This window comes from Thermobia domestica, chromosome 2 (genome assembly GCF_964235325.1).
Source record: "Thermobia domestica chromosome 2, izTheDome1.hap1.1, whole genome shotgun sequence".
Classification (NCBI taxonomy): domain Eukaryota; kingdom Metazoa; phylum Arthropoda; class Insecta; order Zygentoma; family Lepismatidae; genus Thermobia; species Thermobia domestica.
The window spans coordinates 136315298-136340191 of NC_137455.1; the positions used below are offsets into that span (position 1 = coordinate 136315298).

A 24894-nucleotide genomic window follows, 5' to 3' on the forward strand; every position below is an offset into this window, starting at 1 on the left:
TGACTACATGGAATGTACACACCAATACACAAACGTTTACCTATTTAGGTGGTAATAATTTTTGGACATTAGCGGATAATCTATTCCCGCAATGTATGTATTATTATTTCCAAATTATAGTATGGGTATTATGAAAATTTAATCAATTATATGCTTTTATAATGATGCATAGCACTTCCGTTTCACTTGATTTTTTTTTTTTTTTTTTAGTAAAGTGTAAAACTTTATTATCTACCCTTGCTTATGCTGTTGTCTATTATCAAACCTAGTAAGCCAACATTGTGTAAAACTACTAACAATATCAGCTAACGAAAGAATGAAATATATTTATTTATGTTACGTCCGTACACGTGCTAGATTCTATTATAATTTGAAGATCTGCATAATCTCGACTAGGAACGAAAGACCAAGAACATTAAAATATTTTAGAGTAATCTTTTCTTTATACTTAGGATGGAATATATTTTTTAATCTTTAATCTAAGAACGTAGAATCAAATATGTAAAATGGAAAGTGCTGGAACGGATTCAGCGAAATCTCCATAACGCTATATAGCTTTAGCTAACGGCCGCCACTGGACAAGGACACTGTGTGTTCTCTTACAAAAAGGAGTGTCCTTCATAGGGAAAAAGGGTAGCCATAGAACTGGGGAGTGGGAATGTTAATGAGACCCATTAATTTCTGGAGGGAAATTTGCATAATTGAATTAACTAAACAAGGAGCGTTCTCTCTTTTGGACAGCGCCCAGCCGCTCTTGAGGGATGTTGAGGGTGGAACGTGGGGGAAAGGGTTGATAATTGATAGCCCCTTGGGGGGCGGTACAAATGACCAAATCGTGAATCTCACATAGATGCAGTCTAGTACTGGAAAGGCGGATCCACAGCTTGGACTGCAAGAATAGTTAGTTATTTGCTTGCATTTAATTACATTTTGCATTTGTGCATTGTTGACAAGAAGTACAGTAATAAATTTGCTTTGCGTTGTACACTATTCTGCCTCCTTATTTGGAATAATTTTTACATCAACTATCTTGATATTTGCTAATTTTTGTCGGAACCTTATTTGCTAAATTTTAAGATTTATTTATTTTCTTCACATTTTTCTGATTCGTTGGTTGTTTTAGAGTTCATCATCACTTTCGATACTGAGCTATTTTAGACATATTGAGAGACTAAAATCATATTCAAGAAGAAATTAAAAGCAGAAAATTCGTGTTATTATTGAGTTCAAAATCTTTTGTCGTCGCGAATTCTGTCGAGGAATTTGAAGCTTAAAATATATAAAACGATAATCATGACTGTTGTTGTCTATGGTTGCGGAACATGGTCGCTTAATCTGAGGGAAGGAAGTAGACTGAAAGCATTTGAGAACAAGATCCTAGGACGAATATTCGGACCCAAGAGGAACGGGAATGGGGAATGGCGAAAACTTCACAACGAGGAACTGCACAAAACTGTGTGAACTAAGGAACAAAACACAGAATTGGAGAGATAAAGGGGGGAGAGAGGAGACTAATAATGCTAGATTCTACAAATTTCACTTCAATATATCAGAAAGAGATAACCTTTACTTTTCTAACAAATTATATATTTTTATCTCTTCCCTGCTGAACTTTTTCTCTTCCTCTCCCTCCTATTAACATACATGTTTGGAAGGAATAAAAATGCATCTCGTTGCCAGCCTTGCTAAAGATTTTTGTTTGTTACTTTTAACTATTGCTCTTGCATATCATATGTATTGTGCTCTGCTTATCTTAGATACCTCAAATTAATTATTCGCACTTTTTGTTAATTAGTATCTACATATTGTCGAGTACTCTTTTCATTCCTGTGTTATTTCCTTTGTAGACGTAAAAATGATTCTACATATAAGTATGAGAAGTCTTATAGAACTGCTATGTTCATCCATTTGTCAACAGGTATCAGAGATAGCTAAAGTGGTAAGAGATAGCAAAAAGCGTTCCAAGAATGGATTTCTTCTTCCATAATGAAACCGAAGTGGTAGAAATTAGTCATTTTCCGGTTTCAACGTTAATCACAAAAGAACAAAAATGATAATAAACTGAGAGTGGGTATACACGGAGAAAAATGCATAATCCAATCAGCTTGTAAATGCGGTTTTTACCAGGTTACGTGCATCACCACATTAAGTAATGTTGTTTCATCCGTAGTACGATCTACACCACCGTCCAGCGAAAATTTTGTATTGTGGGACCACCATTTCAAATCTAGAATTAACGCCATACCCATTCCGACGGTGGTAACTTACGTATATAATGTTGTTACCACCTTCCTACGACTGTCCCCCCTTGGTTCTTTCTAAATCTGTGACTCCCTATCTTACGAGAGTAATAAGACGTCATCTGTGAGAAGAAAAGAGGAAAAAGATGTGTTTAACACGAAATCCAGATGCTGAACTCCAAACTTTTCATGGTGTTCCAACCTGCTGTACTTTTATACATGAAATTACATGAGCGTACCCGCGTAAATACGATGTATCCACACGGAAATCCTAGTCCTTTTTTTCTAAGTGTATGTTTTAAGTGTATTTAGCGATCCAAGAATAGATCCCATTCTCACCCAGTTTCGGATCCAGAATGGGAGAGTGGGGACAACTACCTCCTCCCAAAGCAAACCGCCAATGAGATATAACAAAAAATCATGATTTTGATTTTTGTATAGTAATAATATTGTTCAAAGGTGAGCTACGTAAGAATTGACAGATGATACATATTATTGAACAAAATGACTTGCTTGTAGACGATTTGTCATGTATTTTGTTTTTTACAGGAAAGCGAGAAAAACGGATTTCTTGTTTGTTAACATTTAATGCCATATTTAACACTGAGACCACGTAAGACGTGGTAGTAAAATCTAAGATGGTATCAGAAAGTAATGATTTTTCTGAAGCTAAAAAGTATGGTATTTATCATAATAAAATCCAATAGTTATTGTTTCAGCTGAAACACCTTGCTTATTTTTATTTACTGAATACGTAATAGTTGCACGTTTAAGTTGAATATAATATCAATTGCTGTTTGCCTTCTAATAGCAATAATGCAAATACTACAGTGGTATATGTACTTTGAACAATGATGCACATACTACTTCTAACGAAAATACTAAACTAGAAGCTGTTGAATTTCTAAAAACAACATTATTTGCTCACTTCTTTTTGTGCATCTCACTTCTAGTTATTATTGGTTACAATAGTGATTTTATTAGTATATTTTTGATTCGTGAGCATATATGTATTTTCTACCTATATTCATAACCAGATTGGATACATTCAATTTAATATACTTAATAATATTTTCACATCTAGTTATCTAGTTGTTGTTACTGAAATAAAGTGTACAATATACTAAGTTTTAAAGCTTTGAAATACTTTAGATTAAAATTCGCAACTACTATGAAAATCCATTCCCTGTGAAAAATACAGTTCAGTTGAAGTGTTACCGTTCAACATGTTTAAAGAAATCCTCTGTCGAAACTTGAAGAAGTCATCAGCATCGAAATTGTTAAAAAAAATTAAAAAAACTTTCCTTTTAAAAATAAAAAAGAAGAAAAAACTCATTCTCGTTTCCCTGATACTTTTTCTACTTGGTTCCAGAATCAACTCTCGACCCAAAGGGTTGATGGTGGGTGCACGGGGAACCTAACAGTTAAAAAAGTTCATTTCCAAGTGGCCAATTTCTTCTCTTTTATCTTCATTCACGAATTCTTTGATTCTTTTTAGTGCAATGACTTCTTCTAAATGTAAGACCAAAAAAAGAAAAATGCCCTCTGCTCCTCCCCCTTTCTCTTTCTCTCTCTCTCTCTCTCTGCTTACATATTGAGGCTAGACCTGGTAAGGATTCTTACGAAGGGGAAAAGGCCAACCTCATATCATCATATTAGGAACCAATAACCTGCGCAATAATTGAGAATGAAGAGAACAGTCTTAACACAGAATGTTTCTGAATGAGAAACTCACTAACCAGATCTTCTATTACAAAAAGCACTTTTGATACTTAGTTCTTATACATATTAACAGTGTATCCAAATTATGAGTAAAATTGCAGGCTACGTGTCTTAACATTTGTCTCCATATACTGATAAATATTGATCTCCACGCGAGTCAATTTTCACAAACTACTCGTTCTCCACTGGATCCTAGGTTATGAAGTAATATAATCCACTTGGCGAGCTGTGATTGATCAATAATTGGTTCATTCATTTGTGTTGTACATATATAATTAAGCACACCGGGCAAAAAATTAGTAAATCTCCGGAATAAATACCTAATATCAGATAACACAATCTCTGGCCTGGGTAATTGCCTGAAGTTTCTTGGAAGTTACTGCAGTATGTGTTTTAAGTAATGTGAATCCATTCGCTCTTCAGTAGACACAGTATTCATAGTAATTACGAGATATTTATTTCTGTATTTCATCCACTGTTCCAAAGATTTTCGGTTGGATTTAAATCTGAAGATTTTTCAGATCAGATCAGGTACGACAGGGTTCGTAAGTATTACTGGAACCATGTACAAATATTTAAGAGTCCAAAACAAGGAAGTTGTTGCCTAAGATGGAAGTGTCCACTGCATATTTACAATGAAGCTGCTTAAGAAATGGAAACATCTGAGAATGTCAAAATAAATATTCAGAAAGTTCATTCATCATATAGGATCCAATCATGTTAAGAAAATCACCACCTACACCTCTACAGAATCTTCCTCAGTGAATATCTACGAGTTTAATATTCCATTGTAATAGACTTTAGACGATGATAAATGAAAGAAAATGAATGCTTATAACCCATGCGATGTAATAAGGTGGATGATAGTGAGAATTCAGCAAGAAAACCCTCTCATGAGGTGTTTGTTCTTGTTGGTTAACTAGGGTTTAGCGTCTCGCTCAGCACTAGGGCTACAGCTTAACGTAGGATCCGAACCATAATAAATTTTCATCAGGAATCGAATCGGATCGCTCTTGCGCTCAAGATGCGTACGCTAACAATAAAGCTACGACAAAGTTCTCATAAAGTATTTGATGATGATAATAATAATAATAATAATAATAATAATAATAATAATAATAATAATAATAATAATAATAATAATAATAATAATAATCATCATCATCATCATCATCATCATCATATAGCATCATCTAGTCACGAGGAATAACAACTCGAGCACTGAGATATTGTGGCGTCCTGTTCTCTCTATTCGAGTTTATTTTTATTGTGTTTCAACTTTTATCGATGCAATCCTAAGTATTTGACTCTATTATTTTACAGAATAAGTTATCACTATGTCGCTGAAAAGGGGTATTCTTTATTTGTTTGTAGCAATCAAATTGGTTTACCTTAAAATTTTTTACGATACTATCCTCGGAGTTATGCAATCACTGTTTGCTGCTAATTCGGCTTTATGCAAATCTTACACCATCTCTAAAGTGTATAAAGTAGCGACATTTCAGAAACACATTATTACTTCTTGGTAGATACTCGATGCGTCCTTTCTCATTTTCACTCATGTTTACTTTACAGAATTCCCAAAAATCCCTTACGCATTTGTTTAAAAATCCCTATCATCAACGCTGAGTGATTCTAAACTGTTCATCATTATTTACAAATGAAGAGATGTCACTTCAAAAGTTAGCTTGTAAACATTTTCAGAAAACCTCTATCTCTTAAGGGAAGTAGTATTCGACCTATGTTTTCTAGACTTCTTGGTTCTTTTGATGTGAGCTATTAATCCTTAAATTTCTACTTTTCTTTCAATTTTAACTCGGATATAGGGAGATTATAGCCGAAATCATATTTACCGAAACAAACATATAGTTAATAGCGACATCGTAGAGAAGGCGAATAATTTTGAATACTGAAAACAAACAAAAGGGGCCTAGAATAAAACTACGTTAATTTGTACGAGATTAATGTATATCGCCCCCAGAAAGCAGAAAGGTACTATGAGCCATTCTCCTTGATTTCGAACTTAATATATGCATATCCTGACTTCCCATTTTATGTTTAATGTTGGCAGAAAGGAGACAAGTGGCAGAAGACAAATGAAAGGTCTGCAGTGAAAACTGAATTTTAAAAGAAAGAAAAAACGGGAATTAATTAGTATTTCATTCGCTTTTATTAATCTCCTGAGAAATTTGCATTTTGGCGCTTAGCATCTTTCTGATTTCTGGGGACGATATGTAATCTCTCTCAATTTTCCGATTAAAATAAATAAATAAGTAAATATGAAGTTGCATCATCTCAAAATCTTCTCCATTGCATTTCTTGTGTGTGACATACTGTTAACTCATGAAGAAGAGCAGTTTAGTTTAGTTTTATTGTACACTCTGTAAAGAAAAAATAGCGACACCTCAATTCTCAAACTAACTTACACAGAAAACCATAATTGCAGCCCGTTAGAAGAGGAATAGAAGGAAATTAAGAGTGGGATAGTTCATATGCTTTATCTGTGACACCTGTGGTGTACGACATCACTTGCCAATTGTTTGTGTATCTGTAATATTTTCGCTAGATGGCACTGAGTGCGTCTCGTAAATTATTGTAGTGAGAATTCTGCATTGCATTTCTGATGTGTCGGCTGAGGTAAATAACATTTTATGATTGTTCTTTGCTTCCTCACTGTTTGGAAAATGTCAAGTGGCAATATTGTTGTTGTGCAGCGCTGTTTTTGTGTGATATTGTTGCTACATGTGGACTGTAAGCAAGAAGAATGGGTAAGAAATGTGACTTGTCGCCATGTGAACAAGATATAATTCTTGCTTTGCACAGCTAAGGCAAATCTGTAAGGAAGATAGATGAAATAGTAGAAATCCATCATTCGACGGCAGGAAGAATAATTAACAAGCGGAAACAGCATAACAAGTCGTTCCTTCGTTAACAGTGTGAAAGAAAAAAGAAAGCATCACCCAGAGCAGATCGCTAAATGAAATCAATAGCACTGCAGATTTAAGGAATGATTTCGCCAAAAATCGTCTCTGTAATTTGACATAATCTTGGAATTGCAGTTACTCGTACAACTTTATTGTCCTGACTGCGTAAAGAGGATATTACGAAGAAGAAACCGCGTAGACAAAAACACAGATGACTTCAACATGTGGGTTTGTGAGTCGATATGCAACTTGGACTTATGACAACTGAAAGCACGTCGTTTTTTTCGTTGAAAAGAAGTGTAGCATAGTGGGAAACGATGGTGGAGGGAAATTGTGGATACGGACGAGCAAGGAACTTAACAAGGATTTTGTTTAAGAGATACAAATATTCAGTTACTGAGTGATGGTATGGACTTGGTTTACCGCTAAAGACGTCAGAACGATGGATATATGTGAAGGATCGGTTGATGCACGAAAATATCTTCAAATTCTGATACGTAAAGTTTTTACAACAGCTAAAGATGACTTTTCTGAAGAAAATATGCATTACTTCGTTTTCCAGGATGATAATGCTTCATGTCACCGAGAAAAAATCGTTAATACATGGTTCAAGAATATGACTATTTAGAACCTCATGTGACCTCCGAACTCACCTGACATGAATCCAATTGAAAATTTGGGTCGATATGAGAAGAATATTCAATAGACAACTAGCTCGAATAAAATGAAATTCAAGGAACAGATAATCCGGGTGTGATTCCGTGAAATCGAGGTTGCATTTTACAATAGCCTTGTTACCAAAGGACCCGGATGATTCGCTGCACTGCAGAAAGCACATGGTGCACATACAAAATATAGTTTGCTGTATTGTACTTCCCGATGTTCGTACACAATATATCTTACCCTAAAGAAATTCCATTTCTTGTTTTCTGCTATTGTTGTTGATCTTTTTCACTTATATGTATAGGTCTTCCTATTAACGATTTTGCTCAAAACACACATAGCTACTTATCTATGCATATAAATTCACTAAATTCATGTCAAAAGTCTGAAACTCTGGCGCAAGTATTAAGAATGGACATCTCATTAGGAATATGCATTGTAGTATTATCAGGAATTCATGTAAAAAAAATCATATTGGTTAATGTATGTTGCGAAAACCATATCAGAGCAAGTGTCGCTATTTTTTCTTTACAGAGTGTATATACCGTAGGTTCATTACTCGTGATATACTTAGTTCTTACAAATGAAACACATAGCTAATACAAAAGTAATGCTATAATATATTTGTTTCATTTTTCTACATTACATTATTTAATTTTTTCACTTATTCTATGTACGTATATCATTTTTTGTGCAAAGTATTTATATTTCGTATTTACTTTGAACCTTTTATGATGGTCAGAGTAAAGGGCGACTATTATTTTTCCTAAGTGACTTTCCCCTCTTTTCCAACGTCACCTGAATTTGTTTTGCTATCTTATTCTTTTTATTCCTTTTATTGTTAGTATAGTTTGTTCTCCGTTTATACTGTTCCGGCATGCTTCCACGACTGTCCCATGCGTCATTGTGTTCCTCTCATTCAAATAAGAAGTGCCTTTCGTTTTCAACATTGTCAGAAAACACCTCCCTTGTTCCATTTTGGCAATTGACCCTCTGTAACCCTCAATAGGATGGTATATGTTTTTCGCCCCTTTCCATTTAAAATTTAGTCTATAGTTCTAATGATGTTTTGGTTTTACATTCGTTTAAAAGCTTTTATGTAACTGTTTCAATCACAGTACTTTTAATCATTTTAATTACCTTTCGTGCGGTAATGTCTGCTAGTTCCTGCAAACCAAACTCGTCAAGTTTAGTCTATTGTTAACACCAGTACGTCCATTCCTTTCCTTCGTTTCCTTTCCTTTCTTTCCGTCCCTATATTTGAGTCCAAGTTTAGGCGGGAAGGTACATGTAAGCTGGTCATGGAATTGGGAGGGGAAACGTCGAATGCGTTGCTTTTTCTTTCTCATTTATTTCGCTCATATTGATGGAAGAAACTCTAAAAGAAGTTACTATTCGTTATTCATTACTTTTTTTCATACTGACAGAGGTAAAGCCAAAGGGATTGCTTTCCATTATTTCTATAGTTTAGTCATTTCTCTGCTTTCAAATTCTTGCAAGAACTTTATCCTTCATGTGCAAAGAACGGGCATTTCAGCTAGTCTCTAATAATAATAAAATAATGTGTGTGTGTGTGTGTGCCTACCTGCCATTAGATTTTCGCACACTAAGAAGTGACCTAGAGCTACTAAGTTACTTTTCTTTATGTGTATACAAATACATCTTCGCCAGATCTAATTACGTACGATGTCCTTTTTACTGATTTTCAGCTTGGGGAAGATCGGGTTTGAGGGGGAGTGAAAGTGTATGCAGAAATCTACGTAAGTTTGTAAGAATAATTCGCCTTTATGCAGTCAGCATTACGTCGTGGTTGTGAGGACTTGCGTAATATCACAGGACAAATAAAGGGTAATGAAATAGTTGTGGAGAAATTGCTTAAGGACATCCTTTTTTATCCTGATTTTGAATTAAGGCCCAGCAACGAAAGATTGTTACGGCTAATATGAAATAAAGAAAAGATAGCATTGCAGTGAAAAGTTACGTTTCCTTTTTAATATGGATATTAAGAAAAGTAAATTTACATACCGGTATAAATATAATGCTTATAGATTGAGATTTTGTGTTTTGGTCTTAAATTTAACAAATGAAAATCTTTATCATTCTACCTAACTGATAATCGTTGATCTAGGTATTCATTTGTCAACTAATTGACGAACAAAATAAGTACGTTTTTAAAATGTTTTATTTTTCGGTTAATGTTATTTAATGCGAATAATTTTAATCGTAAACAACAAAGTTTTAGGCAAACATGAAACGCCATTTTACATCTCAGCATTAACTTTGCTGTGCTCACTCGACACTTTGTGCTTTACCGAATATCTCAAAGATAATGAAGTAGGCCAGATACTATCAGAAAAAAAAATGTTGTTGAATAAACCAATAATTATCTTCAAAACCCTTTGTATAGTACAGAAATTTAACGTCTGGGAATTATGGAGTCACTAACTACGCACTCATAATTCTGGGCTGTAAGAAAAAGGTCTGGATAAAGTTATTAAGGAGTTTTATTCACCAAAACTCACTTATATATGTATTCTGTCTGTCCGTTTGTCCGTTCAAGAGAAAAAAATGTTTTCAAGAATTACTTGATGGATCACAATCATTATTGGCGAAGATGTGGAAAGTTAAAAGTTAGGACTCGAGTTTTTTAAAGGAAGTGATATTTAAACCGGAAAAGTTAGAAATCAATCACTTCCGGTTCTAACATTAATCTCTATATATAGACAAAAACGATAATAGACAGCAAGGATTGGTTTCTTGCAATTGATTAAGCGTCTCAATTGTGTATTTCATCTTCATCCTTAACCCTCTACAGACAGGAACTGAAAGAAATCCACTGCTAATTATGGTTTCGATATTGATCTGTATAGACCAAAAAAAAAAAAAAAAAAAAAAACGATTAAATATAACAATAGGAGTTATTTGTTTTTGGAAAGAGTTGAGTTGATTTTAACTTTAACGTCCCGTTCAGCAGCGAGGCTATATGAGACGTGGACCTACTGATTAACGTGGGATCCGAACCACATGAGCTCCCACCGGGAATCGAACCCAGGACTTCCATTGTTTTTGGAAAGAATTTAACATTCTAAGAATAAGTATAATCTTCTCCCTTAGCTCTCTACTCAAACCGGAAGTGACATAAATCAAGTTCTTACGGTTTTAACACTAATAAAGTATAAACACTTTGATCGCTATAAAGTAAAAGATGTTGCAAATACCCAGAAACAGTCACCTATAATCCATTAAACTTTCGAGAAATATGTTCCTTCTCCAACTCTAATCTCTCTACTAAACCGGAAGTGGTATAAATCTACTACAACTTCCAGTTTAGATATCAATTGAGAAAAACATCACACTATAGAAGCCAAACTCCTTCACGTGGTGTACACTAGCCTTTGCTACTTATTACTTTTAAAATAGAGAATACATTATTTGGGCCACTTTCTATATTCTTGAATTTCTTTATTGTCCTTGAGTCATTCGTTAAGACCTTTAACAATAAGGGAGAAGAAGAATTTTGAAGAAAATCGGCCAGTGCCTGTAACGTACCAAAATGTACCACTCCGGACTTCATGTAATGAGACTGACAAATATGCATGATAAATTAGTCAGAATGATTCCGCCTCGAGATTTGAAACCACTCATCTACGATCCCTCTGTGAGTCTAAATATATCGGATAGCTTGTTCGTATATAAATAATTCTATAGAGTAAATCCGCAAAAAATATTGTGTCATCATCATTCGAAACTCTTTTCTAATTTTAATTGATTGCTCGATCGTTCCCCTTTCTGATTTGAGTATTCTCTATCTTCTCCACATTTTATTAAGAGGTATGTACGGGTATTTAGTGTCTGATGTTTAAATGACTACAGTTGAAATAAGAATAGTGTATACAATATTTAAACTATGTAAAGATTTTTTTAAAAGAATGCGTTGTGCAACACTGATTTCATGGATTTACTTTCCTCTTCCTTTTCCATCGTCACAATCGCCTCATTCCGGAAATTTTCCTTCTCTCCATCAGTTTCACCTCTATTCCCGTCTCCCCTCCTCTTATTACAATCCTTTCTCTCTCTTTTTCCTCTCTAATTCTCTTTCTCTGTCTCCGCTAATTCGTCCAAAGGGTGAGGACTGTTATTGTAACTCAGAATGAAAAGAGCAAAAAAAGAAGAAGACACTAGTAGCAATTTGTCGAAGACTTGTAGAAGGGAATTTTCATAACCGTTCTTCTCTTCTCCCTTTATTTTCTTTCCCCCCTCTTTTCCTCTATACTTATTCATACAAAGGTTAGGTGTGTGCGTGTGACTGTGTCACGTCTTCTGCATCTAAACTAAATGTATAATTATGGAATAAAAAGCTAATAATACAATCTTATTAATTCATTATTATTATTATTATTATTATTATTATTATTATTATTATTATTATTATTATTATTATTATTATTATTATTATTATTATTATTATTATTATGCTGGCTGAAATCCCCTTCTTCGCACGGGGAGACTAAGTATATGTGAATGTTGTTGAATTTGAGGCTATTGAATTAAACAAAAATTACCAAGATTCTTTCATTCTGCTCAATATAGTAACAATTTAGATATTTTGTGAAATTTTGTACAATGCTCGGAAATACAACCATTTGACTCTGGGATAGAGGGGACTAAAATAATCATTATTTTTCCATGCCCTTAAAATTTAACTTCTGCCTAGTAAAGGTTTAACTGCACTATCAAAACCTCCAAAATGTTATGTCTAGTTTTACTTTAATTTTGAAAATCTTTCAACGAAAATGATATTTCAACTAATGGTACTGTTCTAAATTTACTGATCAGAAAGCTAATTTATCTACTCATAAGAATTTAGAGATAATTTTGGGCTTGATATTTTTTTCTGAGTAGATCTATTTAGTAGATTTTATTTTACAATGTTAATTCCATTTTTCCTTTTTGACTTTACTAATTACACTTCAGGTATATCATGTACCTTACTTCTGCTAACAACAGCAAATTACAAAATATGTACAGGCTCAGAAATTTGGTATGACTGTCATCCATTTTAAAACACCAACGATGTACCTAGTCTCAAAGCCAGACGTTCATCAAATCTGGCGTTTGCACGCCTATTTCTATGGTAACGTTACGTAAAAAAATACGGGAATGTAAACATATATACAAGATTATGAATATAATCTAACTGTTTTTAATAGCCATCCAAGTTTCTGAGTGAAGAGTTTTGAATATTTTTATGACAATTAATAAAATCGAATATTTTGAATACGATAATTCTAAAATAATATAAAATCAAAGAATTTAGAAGAATTTCCCTAAATATATGAATTTCGATGGATAACCTACTTTGTTATTACTATCACTATGCCTACTCATAAACTAGTTAAATAAGGATATGACTAACTAACTAAATGACGTAAACAAGAACTTGGAAAAATAAAACAATTATAATTAATATATGAAATTAGCAACAAAAATATGCTACTATAAAAACAATAAATATTTCAAGAAAAATAAAAAAATGAGATTCCTACAGAATCACCTCTTACAATTTGTTGGTATTGTTCATTAACACCTTGTATATTCCATGTGCTATATTAATCTTCGTTCAATTCTGTTATTATACAGGCAGAAGATTCTAATAATTTGTTGCTTTCAATACAATGTTTATGTATTTATGTTGTTATACATCTAATACCGTATGTCTACATTGCAATTTGAACTATGTACTTTTGAAGTAATCAGAAAGGTCGATATTATAGAATTCTAAATACCTATATAATGAAATTCTGATTTCACTGTGAAGACATTTATCCAATGTTTCAAATTTTAGAATAGATACACAACCATTGGTGAAAGTTGGATTAAGATAACCAAATGTGGCAACACATTAAAGTAGAATCTTCGTAACTGTTAGGAGTGTATATGTTACTACTAGGAAAGCATACTATCTGATATTTAACATTTTTTGCAGGTAAAGCACATAAATATATGTGTATGTGGTGGACAACATCGTGTTCGTGGGTTTCATCGGTGTACTCCAGTTTCTTCTCATATTCTTATTTCATCAATTTTTCAATTATCATTCATTTGCCTTAATCATCCGTCTCCATTAGCTTAAAGGACGTAATCGTGGGACGTTAAACTAAAAGATTTTATTTCGAAGGGAAGACAAATATAGCTATAAACAATCTGTTTCAGCAGAATTACGCCTCAGCTTTTACATTGCCACATATCTTTTTTATAAATAATAATATTTTAAAATAACATTTCTTTCGAATGAAAATGTGAATATGAAATATAAAATTTCCACCTTTGATTAATCAAATGTTATCATTATTCTACAAGAAATAATAGATCAAAACATAATCTAACTAGGTGCATTTGATCTAGTACTTTTGAAAATGTAGAAATTGCCATTCTATCAATATTGTTTTATATCCTCTTATAAATGCTAAAGGTGGTTTGCATTTCACACCGAATAAGGAGAGTTTACTTTTATATCCACGCAAACACAACTCGTCTCACAGAAACCCACCCTACATACAACAGTTCAAGTACAAAGATTCACCACCAAACTTTTGGTCTCTTTTTTAAGGCTGAACTTTTGTTATGTGGATGATACTATCTCCCTTCCGTTCCTTCAAAAGAACCATCTACAGTTTTACGCAGCAATTTTCATTTAAAGTGTCCTGATTTTCCCCACGTTACCCTATTCACTTTTCTTCCCCAAGAAGAAAGACTTTACCTGAAACTTCTGCCCTGGTAGCAATTTCACCCGTAAGCTTTTTGGTCTATATGATGTTCAAGTAAAAAAAAAAAAAAAAAAAAAATAGAAAGTTGAAGCAGGGAAATGGACCACTAAGACATCGTCTGAATTAAATTGAGGAAATGAATATGGGATCAGTTCCGTATCAAAATATCCTTATTGACTTATACATCTGAAACAAAAATCATATTTTGAAGTGAAATTTCTACTAATAATTGAAACTCTTATGCACTCTTTCTAATCCTGGAGTTTTACAAAAAGAAATAAAGTCGTATTTAAAGAAAAACAAATAGTTAATTTTTATTTCTTTATTATTTCAATTCTTAGCTTTAATTACTTAAAAAAAATATTCATTTTTCATGTGTTTATTGGCTCTTCCCACTTTTGACTTTCAATTTTATAAATATTCCGACAGTCACAGAACCATTTTGAAAATATTGTGTTGTTAAGCTTTAGTTCTTAAGTAATGCTTTTTACAGAAAGTTTTAATGTCAAAGTTTTCCCACGGCCGATGAAATGAATTATATCTTACAATTAATAATAAGGACATGCAAGTAAAGAATTACGTTTCAAACCAGTAATAACGTCATACAAAAATGAATTATTTCTTCAAATCAACAATAACGTTATGCAATTAATTAAATATGGTTTCGAATCAATAAATATCGTTACACAAGAAATGCATTACATTTTGAAATCAATAATAAAGAAATGAAATAAATTACATTCTGAAATCATTAAATAAAATTATACAAGAAATGGATCACGTCTTAAAATCAATAATAATGTCATACAAGAAAAGAATTACGTCTTCAAATCATTAATAACGCAAGAAGAGAAATGAATTAATTCTCAAATCAATAATAACATCAAACACGAAATGCATTATATTTTCAAATTCAAAATAACACCACAGCTTTAACAACAAACTAAGGGGCACGATGGTATATTGACAAAATCTCGTGGCTGAAATCTCGGCGCTCAAAATCTCGCGAGCCAAAATTTAGTGGGCCAAATATCTTGCTGTCCGAAACGTTGCGTGATCATAACCTTGCTGCCCAAAACTTCGCGTGGCCAAAACCTCGCCGGGCAAAATCTCACCTGGCCGAAACCTCATGGGACAATTTTGTTATAACAATTTACTCAATGAATTTCTGGGCTCAATAATAATAATATTATTATTATTATTATTATTATTATTATTATTATTATTAATAATAATAATAATAATAATAATAATAATAATAATAATAATAATAATAATAATAATATGGAGAAACATGAGAAAGGCTTAAGTAACTTTAGACACTAGATTTACTTTAGACACTAGAAGCGTACAAAAAATTGAGGAGTTCAATAAGAATGCATATTGTAAAATTTTGTTTTATATAGGTTATAGGTATCGTGTTAATAGAAATAGCGTTTGGAGTTGATTTTTATTATAAAAAGTATTTTATAAAATATTATATAAACCATTTTTTTAAGTTTGTAAGGTTAGTTATAGGTAGTTTTTGACCGTAAGGTTGTAGATGGGATTTTTATACCCAGGTCGAGTTTTGTAGTAGGTTAAGTAAAGTGAAGTTAGGGATTTAATGTTTTGTGGTAAGTATAGGGATGGCGAGGTGGTTAATAGAGTTTTGTAGTAGGTTAAGTGGTTGAGGTTAGGATTTTTAGATAGAGTTTTGTAGTAGGTTAAATTAGAAGATAGGATAGGTGTAGTTTTGTAGCAGATAAAGACTTTGGGATAGGTTATTTTTAATGTTTTGTGGCAAATAGTAGGAGGGACACCAGAAAACTGGTATTTATTTGTTGTTTATTAAATTTTTAGGGGTTTCTGGGTGTCGGTGGCACTGTTGCTTTGATGTTATTGTTTGATTTGTGGGAGGAGCATTACACTCACCCACGTGTTTATATACAACACCACGTTGAACATTACAATATACAATGTATAATAAGCCCAAATGAAGATAAACCGTATCTATCGAATCTATTTTCATTCTTCGTTTGATTCTTTTCTGAGAAATTAAGGACACTATATGCCGTTCATTCGAATTCATCCAATCAGAATCAAAGTTGTTATGGTGGAATGCATGCCGTGCTATATAAGAGTATAATATATTACGTTATGCAATCTTAGGTTTCTGAGTTGTAGACAGTGAAATTTTGAGCTATATTTTCGAAAGCAAAAACACATACATCAAACCTATATGATCGTTGCCAAATTTGGCATGGCGGTAGAACTTTACTCTCTTTAAAATCGTGTGAAATATTGTGATGTATGTGATGCAAAGGCTTACCGTTTTTGAGTACAGGTGGTAAAGTTTGCGTCATTTTTAAAAACATTTGTATGTAAATCATCCGATATAGAGCAAAGAGTGCGGCCAACAAAGCATTAGTCTTTAGCCCCAGATTCATCTCCTCATTAATTTGTTCGAACTTGAGTGTAAGCGATGACGTCGATACATAGAACACGACTCTGTAGGAACCAGAGTAGTCAGATGCACCGTTCCTGCGTTATAGCGTTCCAAAGTGTGGGATGCCACAAGATGGCCCCAATATCGATGCGCAACTGCGAGATCGCCTCTTAACAACTCGAGGGTATTTGTATAAAGTGTAAAGCTATCGCGTTATAGCGGTCACAGATATAACTCCGTATCATATTAAACTTATTCGATCAAGCTCGTTGTTGCGATTCTGGAGTACGTACAGCAGGATGTTGTTCACACACGGCCACCATTATTTGGTACTCCTCTTACGGCCACAACTATTAGTTTGTTGTGCCCGGTCATCGATAGTTCAACGTTCCTCTTTGCATTGAAAGTACTTCCGATTATGAGGATGCTTGTAATTGAGTTTCATAAACTAAAGTGCCACGTCCATCTCAACCTCGATGCTGGCGCCTTCTCGTGGCATCCCACACTTTTGGAACGCGATATCTCAGGAACGGTGTATCTGACCACTCTGGTTCTTTCACAGTTGTGTTCTACGCATCAGAAGCTATCGATTTCAATCACGTTCGAGCAAATTCATGAGGAGATGAATTTGGAGCTAAACTGGACGCACTCTTTGACATGGTTATAGCATACACCGAACTCATCCGATCGGAATCAAATTTGGCATAATGATAGTCGTTGATCTCTTTATTAGCTTGTGAAATATTATGTAGTGCAGGCTTTGAGTTCCCGAGTTATGCACAATTGCATTTCTAAATTATTTGACATAAAACATAATAAATATCTTTAAATAGCAATTACAGGTCTAATAAATAAATAAATATAATGAAGAACAACTTTTTATGATTATGCTTATTTCTCTTGTAATGTAATTAGTGTTACTTTTTAGGTACATAGATATAGCAATATATAAAATACTCTACGCTCAAGAAATCCTTGTGACAAGCTTTTGTGCCGACATGATTCTTTCCTAGGTGACATTATATCATGTGAGGCTCTGATCAGGCAAGATTCTGTCCCACAATAATTTGGACGGCGAGGCTTAGGCGAGGTGACGTTTTTGGTAAGGGGAGATTTTGGTCTGCGAGGTCTTGGTCACGTGAGATTTTGGCGAGGCGAGATTTTGGAACGCGAGGATTTGGGCAACGAGATTTTGGCCAGGAGAAATTTTGGGCTGCGAGGTTTTGTGCCCAAACCAGACATATAGTGGTGATTTTATAAACTACGTGTACACACCTCACAGAAAAGTTAGTTCTTTGTGTTGAAGTTCAATACAGTTAAAGGAAAAGACAGAACCTATTCTTGAGACGCTGAATTACCGTAATTGCTAATAACAGCTTCTCGATATTTTTACAGCTTTTGCTCTTTGGATGATAGTACTGAAAACGAAAACACTGGAAAATTCAACCTTTCAGGTTTCGATAGAGGATTTAGGGCTGCGAGGATATACACTTAAGACGCTGAATCGGTTAAAGGAAACCATTTGTAGTTGTATATTACTGTTTCTTTTGTATGTCAATAAATGTTGAAACTGGGAAATGAAAAATTTGAATCACTTTCGGTTTGAATAAAGGGTTAACGGAAGAGATGGAACCTATTCTTGGATTGCTGATTCGACTGCAAAAACTGCGTCTTAATATCTTTTGTCGTTTTTGTGCTACATAAATCAATATTGAAACTGGAAGTAATACTAAATTTGAATACCTTTCGGTTTCGGTAGGGTAGTGTGGATAGCCATATTATATGGTTTAAGAAGCTGAATCATTTCAAAAAAAAGAAGAAAAAGAAAAAAAGAAAGAAAAAAGAAAGAAAAAAGAAAAAGAAACACGTCTGCACTGTTCAATAAATTTTGATCGAAAGTATGTAAATTCTTTGAAATTTCGATTTTTACATTCATTTAAGCATAATATGAAAGGAAATGATGATAGAAGAATTTTCTTAGCTCAGGTTGTGAAAAAAACGCCCTTGTACAACAGTAGCTGTATATATACAAATGTATTAATATTTATAGAACATTTAAGCAAAATCCTTATAAAAACCTACATTTCACTTTTTTATCTATTTTACTGTGATGTGATAAGCTGGGGAGTTAAGAAGTACCCTAACCAAAGCTTTCTATACCCTTGTACTTCCTTTTTCAAAATTGCGCGAATACCAATTTCACAGCGATACAGAAAATAAAGTAACTGTAGTCAAGTTAAACATTAACAATTCCGTAATAAAAATCAGTATTAACATCAAAACATGAAAAATATGTACAAATACCTTTTTGTGCAAGAACTACACTGCAATGTAGACAAAAGTTTCAAATGATCCCTTGTACAGGATTATGTTTATTTTATTTTGAGCGTTTTCGCTTGGCTTGCTTTTTGTAGGTTACATCTGAAGCATCCCTTGCAATAGTCCAACTGTAGTCGGCCAATATGTTAGAACTCCACTTTCCCTCATATCTCTTCTCCATGGCTGCAGTATCTTGATGGAAACGCTCACCATGTTCGTCACTTACTGCTCCACAATCTTCGGGAAAGAAGTCTAGATGTGAATGAAGAAAGTGGAGTTTCAGAGACATATTGCAACCAAGATTTTCGTAGCAAAATAACAACTTTGCTACCAGTTGTTTGTAATTAGTTGCTCTGTGTCTTCCCAAGAACTGTGAACAAACACTCTTCAAGCTTTTCCACGCAGCTTTCTCCTCACCTTGGAGAATTTCGTCGAACTTGTGATCTTTGAATAGTTGCCTAATCTGTGGCCCTATGAAAACACCCTCTTTAACTTTGGCATCACTTAATCGAGGGAATTGTCCTCTTAGATACTTATAGGTTTCATCCTCTTGGTTCATGCTCTTAACAAAACTTTTCATAAGATTTAATTTAATATGTAGAGGGGGAAGCAAAATTCGGTTACGATCTACCAGTGGTTCATGCTGCACATTTTTCACTCCCGGCTGAAGAGTTTCTCTGGTACTCCAATCACTTTTGCGGTACCGGTAATGAGATCCACGATCTCTACTGTCCCATTCACATATAAAGCAACAACACTTTGTATACCCTAACTGCATACCTAGCAACAGTGCTATTACTTTAAGGTCACCACAAATGAGCCACTGAAAATCGTAATATTTAATGGCTTGAAGTAAACGTTTCAAGTTTTCATAAGATTCCTTCATATGAACTGCGTAACCTACAGGAATTGAAGGAAGTTCATTTCCAATATGTAAAAGCACTGCCTTTAAACTCACCTTGGACGAATCTATAAAGAGCCTCTACTCCGTAGGTTCGTAATTAATTTTAAGTGCCCTCATGAGACCATTATATCTGTACATGCCACAAGTGTGTCTTCCATAGTAAAAAATGAAGTGAACATCTTCTCCCTATTCCGATACACTGAAATATTTACTTTTTCCTGCAATAAATTTCATTGCTTTAAGCGTGACGCTAAAATTTCTGCTTTGCTTTTCGAGAGGTCCAAGTCTCTGATTAGATCACTTAGTTCCTCTTGAGTAAGTCTATGTGGTTCACATGGAGGTTCTTCTACAACAAACGTAGGGTCCTTCGAAGTAATTGATTCAGGAGCTTCAACTTCTTGATCATCATCAGAAAAAAGATCGTATTCTTTAGGTGGGTCAGGAACAGGTAGTCCTTCCCCATGTGGAACAGGGCGCATTGCAGAAGGAATGTTAGGATAGATCAAGGCCCGCTTCTTCTTCGTGGAAATTCCCTTCTTGACGGAAGGAACCATACAAATATAACAGTCTCTGATGTGGTCGCTTGGTTCCCTCCAAATCATGGGCACTGCAAAAGGCATTGAGCGTCCCTTCCCATTAATCCAATTTCTTAGATTGCTGGCACAAGTGTTACACACAATGTGGGGTGCCCAAGAGATTTATCTTGGTCTCCAATTTTACAACCAAAGTAATATTGATAGGCTTTCCTTATTAGTGGTGTTATAGTCTGCTTTTGTGAGGAAAATGTCACTTCCCCACACACGTAGCAGAAGCTATCCGCACTGTTTACACAATTTCGCGGCATTTTTGTTTATTTAAATCCTCAAAATGTCACTTGAAATAGTTCCGACAACTATTTAAAAATATACATTCAAAATACTAGTATTTTTGCGTACTTGTAGTTCTATTTTTATGTCCTGCACTACACAAACGTCACACCCAAAACGCTGATAACTGCACTAAACCTTTCTTTTCTAACAATAGCAGAACACTACTGAAATAAGGAACACAATGAAACCAAGCATTCATATAGTTTCTCCAGTGTTGCCGGATCAGTGTAACATTTTACCCCAAACGAAGCGAATATATTTATTTTTAAAGCGTTATTATTAGACATGCCTGTAAAACGAAAAGTAGAGCTAATATTCGAAAATAACTTTCAAATTCGTGATCAGCACCACAAAATCAATAAGAATTAGCTGGTTTTGTTCAATTTAAATTTTCGTTGTTGAACAGTGCTATTTGTTATCGTAATCGTTCTATGGAGAAAAACGCTGAAACAAAAAATGTCTAATTTAAGCCACTTTAGGTTTGAATAGAGGGTTATCGGAAGAGATGGAACCAATTCTTAGGACGCCGGATCGATTCCGAAAGAAAAGACACTTCTTGATATACTCTACCGTTTTATTTCTGATACCAATTGACTGATGGACGGACGAATGGGCAAAGCGTCCTATAAGAATTCAGACCTTTATATATGACATAGTTTTGGAAGTCTAATAATAAACAGTGGTGCTAATATATGTTTCAACTTGCTGTATCGCTTGCTTGCCCCTGACGAAAAGAGATATCGCTAACATGGATGCAATTTGCCGATTTAGTAATATAGTGATGATTGAATTGCAACTTAAAATCTGTTTTATTTCAATTTAATTACTCCTATAGTTTTGTTTCGCGTTCCATGATTATGCACCAAGGCTAAGGGAAACTTTTGAATTTTCATTTGAGTTTAGCTTCCCCTTCATCAGCAAAGCTATATGAGGTGTGGACCTACAGCTTAACTTGGAATCCGAACTACGTGGGACACGTAGGTCTCCGGCGCCAAACTCACGTACGACATCCACATCACGTACGTAAGAAAGACGCAGATGATAATGAATGAAATGGTGAACACCGAGAAACTCTCCATTCACACGATGTTTGCCCACCACAAAGCCTACTCGGCACAAGTTTTGATCGAATAAGGGACCTCACATGCCAGAGATAGACACTCTACCACTGAACCACGGCGGCCCCCAATTCAATTATTTAAGGGCCTAATCATATTATAGATTGGAACACTAATATTTGTAAAACCACGTGTTGGTTGATGGATAAGTAATAATAATAATAATAATAATAATAATAATAATAATAATAATAATAATAATAATAATAATAATAATAATAATAATAATAATAATAATAATTATTATTATTATTATTATTATTATTATTATTATTATTATTATTATTATTATTATTATTATTATTTGTGAAATGCAAACAATAAGCACCTGCATTGAACATGATTTTAACCTATAGTGTACAGCAGGCCCAAGATTTGGGTGAGACAGCTAGTTATAGCAATGTAACATGCACTTCATATACAGTATCTTTGTATGAAACAAAGCACTGGTTCTACGGTGTTGAAACAAGGTTTCATTAATTCTTCATTGTCCTTGAAAGGCGTCTTTGAAACGTCTCGGGTCCCTTAAATATTCTTCATCCTGTAAGATGTATTATTCATACGTAGACATTCATAAATAAGATATATTTTAAAAATATGATTTATGCTTTGGAAATTTATTAATTTATACTGTATATTATAAAGCATTTTTGTACAAAAACTTACCTGAAATTTGTCTCAATTCATTGCACATTAGGGAGGCGCGGTGGCTCAGAGGTAGCCGGTGGGTGTAGCCGAGCGGTCTAAGGCGTTAGGCTGATGATCGTGAGGTGAAGCCCATTGGGGGTTCGAGTCCCTCTGTAGTAGCAAGGGTGGAATTTTAACTGTCCTCGATGTTTCTGTGTTCGTGTCCCTGTCGTGCCTAGTAGTCCTGAAAAGTGGTTGCAGTAGAAAATAAGTCAGGAGGTTTTTTTTAAAAAAAAAAGTGGTAGAGCGTTTACCTCCGGTGCTTGGGGTCCCTGGTTCGATCCCAGCTCGAGTCGTGTGGACTTTGTGCTGGACAAACACCGTGCTCGTGGGTTTTCTCGGGGTTCTCCCACTTTCTTCATTTCATTTATTTCTCATTATCACCGTCTGCTTTAGCCTAACCGGCATAATCGTGGGACGTTAAACTTAAAGATTTCATTTCATTTTTTCATTGCGCATTATTTTCATTAAAGATTTATTCAAGATCATATAACATCACTTTGTCTACCACAGAAATACATAACTTTTTTTTAAAAAAAACTTATATACTGTAATTTCGAAGTTGATAGTCTCTCTGAACAATCGAAGACAGATAACTGTTAAAGGTTTATTTAAAAAAGGAAAGAAGGAAAGAATACAAAAAGAAAAAGAAATGTCATCCCTGATTAGTATGTTCCAACCTCAAAGACAATTTCTGCAAATGCTCCCAGGCATCTGCTAATGATACGATTCCAGATGTTCAGCAATGCATCCTGAAGGGCATCCTTCATTCTTTTACTAGTAATTCAACAACCATTCTTGAAACTATATCCCTGATTCACATGTTGAAAGTAATATTTTTTTAACAATCCTTAAGAAAATGCTCATGTTTAAGTCTGTTGTGGAATCAAAATGAGTTTCTTTCATTCACACACTGAAAATTCAAAAATACTTACTGAAGAGTTGGTATTCAGTTATTGACTGGATATAACAATAAATCCTGAAAAGGTACTTATTATTCCTGTTTTGAAAGTTTGAAAACATAAGTTTTGAAAATAGCTCCTCATTTATATATTATTCGTTTGAATTTTTTTGGAAAGAAGCTCTGGCTTATCTGAAGGAAATTTCGAGACCACTTTTAGAAATGCTTCAAGGCTGCCATCGACACAAAGTGTATTGGAATTAAACACGGAAACTACTCGGGCTTGATAATAAATAAATAATAGTGCAACAGAAACGCATTGAATAAGTAACAATGTGCTGGTGACTTAAGGAGCAGATCATAATCCCCACAGCCAAAAACCCCACATTCGAAAAATGTTGGGGGTATGACCGTTTGTTTGGGCATTTTGACATTTTCTGAGTGTAGAAGTATGACTGTGAGGGTTCTGAACTAGGCGCGGAACTTAACTTTATTCTGAATTTAGGAAGAGTAATGCTCAAGTACGATGACATATGCTGCATCAGAAAATGAATTAAAATGTTACCTCATATTCCAAGCCATGTTCTATTAAAATGCTACTTATTTGTTTAAGATTAGCTTCGCTTTTCACCAACTCTTCAGTAATGTGTCCAATGCTCTTCCACCGAGGTTCTATCCCAGAATCGAATGCAACTACGCTAATAACTAAACCTACGGGATTGCTATTATTAAGATACTGCAAAGTGTGCCGTATGAAGGATAAATGCAAGGATTATCTCCGTTCTTCTCCGTTATGGGAACATTTGATTCTACATTATTTTTTCCAATGAGGTATTTAGAAAGGAAGAAAAGGACGAACAATACCTTCCATCCTTCCTGTATTTTGATCATTACATATACTATGCATTTTCAGTGTAAAATTCCTTAGCAGTAGATAGATGTAGACCCATAGTTAATATGTTAAGTAAATAATAGTTCTAGTATAACGTTTCTGACGGTCTAGGCCTTTACTAGCAAAGAAGAGAGATATAATTAATAAACAAAAAACAGAAAAGAGAAGAAAAGTTAAATGTTTATTGAGTGATCATGATAATGTTATCCAGTGTTTCTTTAAAGGATAAGACATGCTTTTACCTAAAGTTCGAAACTACCAAGAAGTTCATTTTCAGAGTTCTTGTTGAGAGTTATTGATTGATAATAATAACAATAAATAACCTATTTTATTACTTTAATTAATTTTATTAGTTGATGTTTGAACTTATTCCAAGAAGTTAAATGTAAAATTTAATCATTCACAGCAAAAGTAACAGTTGTACGAATCTAGTTTTGCCAGTTTATTTAGCATTTAATTG

The 24894-nt window shown here is 34.0% G+C and overlaps 1 protein-coding gene across 2 annotated transcripts in view; it reads left to right on the top strand.

Annotated features, from left to right (window-relative positions):
• LOC145675686 (lachesin-like) overlaps window positions 1-24894 on the top strand; it is a 1025328-nt gene that overhangs the window by 803998 nt on the left and 196436 nt on the right. The gene's annotated exons all lie outside the window — the stretch shown is intronic.